We start from the raw sequence: 2,389 nt of genomic DNA, 5'->3' as shown, positions 1-2,389 counted from the left end.
GAGCTAAGAGTTCTACATTTTCATCTGAAGGCTGCTAGCAGAATACTGGCTTCCAGGCAGCTAGGATGAGGGTCTTAAGCGCATCCCCACAATGACATCTACTTCAACAGAGCCATACCTATTCTAACAGGGCCACAGCTTCTAACAGTGCCACTCCCTGGGCTGAGCATTTACAAACCACATTGCACTCCTTGGCCCCCATAAGGCTTATTTAGGCATCTGTGGGGGTCAAACCTGAACATAGCATAATACAAAATACATTTAATTCAACTCTAAAGCCCCCATAGTCTCTAGAAGTCTCAACAATGTTAAAAGTTCAAAGTTTCTTCTGAGATTCATTCAATCACTTAACTGTAATCCCCAAATCAAAACAAGAAACTAGATGGACAAACTGCAAAGTCTGCATCTCCATGGCTGATGTCAAATTGGTCTTCAGATCTCCAAGTCTTTTACATCTTTATTGACTAAAAAATAAGTTTGTCTCCTGGGCTGGTTCCACTCCCTGTTAGCCACTTTCCTCAGCAGATAACCCATGGATTTGGAATCTTGAACATTTAGGAAAAATAGCTGTATTGCAGGGTAATCATGTATGCCACATAAATGCAATTAGATAGAAATACTGTTGGTTAATATTCTAGAGATGGATATACTACTTAAAATATTCTCTTGGCTCAATGCAATTAACATCAGAATTCTTCACAGACTATAATAAAACAGTATTAAATTAAATGCAAATGAGAAAGGATAAGTCTAAATAACACAGAATGGTTCCAAAGAAAATAATTATAAAGCTATCCCAATCCTTGATCTCAAAATATAGCCCACAACCTTAGGATAAAATTTTAAAAGCAGAGAAATATTGTTTGTTTGTTTGTTTGTTTCTGTACTATCAGATACTGAGCATACTGGAAGACAGCACAGCAGGAAGAAGATGCTGGAAGTTATATACACTGGGTTTGGGAATTATTTCTTTGCTTCAGAGATGTTAAAGCACAATGTTTCTGTGAATAATGATCTTTTAGAACATAGACATAATATGAATTGCCTAATCATAGTGATTTTTTGGTAGGACATTATTGAATATATAGAAATTAGCTTGAGTAAAGTACTGATTTCATAGAATAGGCCTGTACCCAAAACACACTCATTTTTATGAATGAAATATGTTTATTTTTAAAACTTTGAAAGATAAAGATATCAAGATATATATAATCCATGAAATATGATCTTACTACAAAATTGTAGGAACACTATAAAAAGAAACCAAACTCAGAATTCTGAATGCCAGATGAGGCTCTAAACCCCTGGGGTAGTCTGGGCAATAAGACCTGCACTAATGCTTGGGTTTGTTTTCCTTTTCCTGAGATTATCAACATTATAAGGACTTTTCTTCTATGATTGAATTATTATATCTTGAAACAAGAGAATATTTGAGAATACCCAAAATTCTATTCCTGAGATTCAAATATCTCGCAAATGTCCTCTCCAAAGACAAGCAGTTGGAAGGTTTCACAAGAAGCAACAGATAATGAGATAATATTGGAACCTGGATACGAGTTCTCAGATTTGAAAGAAGAGGCCAGAGGGCCAGAGATACAAGAACTTCTGGTCCTGGATATGAGAAATACAGACAAAAGACTATTCTGGGAGAAAATCATATCTAACCAGGAACATAAATGTTGTATCATAGATTCTTTGTCCATGGAGTGGGGGCACCAAAGTGTGATGTTGATTTAAATCTGTAATATGAGGTGCAATGAATGTAGATATACTTCCTGAATTTTTCAGATGTGTGTGGATTACTTCTGACAGTTTCTGATTAGTTTGACAGTCTGAGAATAAGTATAGACTATGAAGTATGAAAATTAAAGTTTTTTATGTATTCCATAAATTTAATCCAACAATGTTAAATAAATGTAGATGTTAAGCACTCTGCCAATGAGGTCTTAAATCTAGAAAATATTGTAGACATTTAAAACTGTTCACTTATTCAAGGTTTGTAGTGAATGGTTTTATAGTGGTCAAAATTCCAGACCTCAGATATACTCAAGGTGAGAGTTTATTAAATGAATATCCACTCAGTGATGTAGGCATGGCTGGGTCTCCATGTTTATCACAGTGAAATGTGACAGAAAAAAGTCTGCAGTAAAAAACAAATGCAAGATAAAATGGAACTCTCCATTCATCCTTCAGAAATTCTTCAGCACTTGCACTAAAAATGGTGGTACTATTTTTTTTTTATTTATGTGAGAAAATTGTGTTATATATTGATGAGGTGAAGAATGAAATTGAAAATCTGCAGAGTACAGCACCAAATAGATCTATGTTTACATGATGTTTAAAGTCTGCTGTTATTGCTAAGATCTAATTTGAGGAGATGAAATGTAAT

Source organism: Arvicanthis niloticus, chromosome 23 (assembly GCF_011762505.2).
Source record: "Arvicanthis niloticus isolate mArvNil1 chromosome 23, mArvNil1.pat.X, whole genome shotgun sequence".
NCBI classification, from domain to species: domain Eukaryota; kingdom Metazoa; phylum Chordata; class Mammalia; order Rodentia; family Muridae; genus Arvicanthis; species Arvicanthis niloticus.
Note: the sequence above shows the minus strand (reverse complement) of the source record.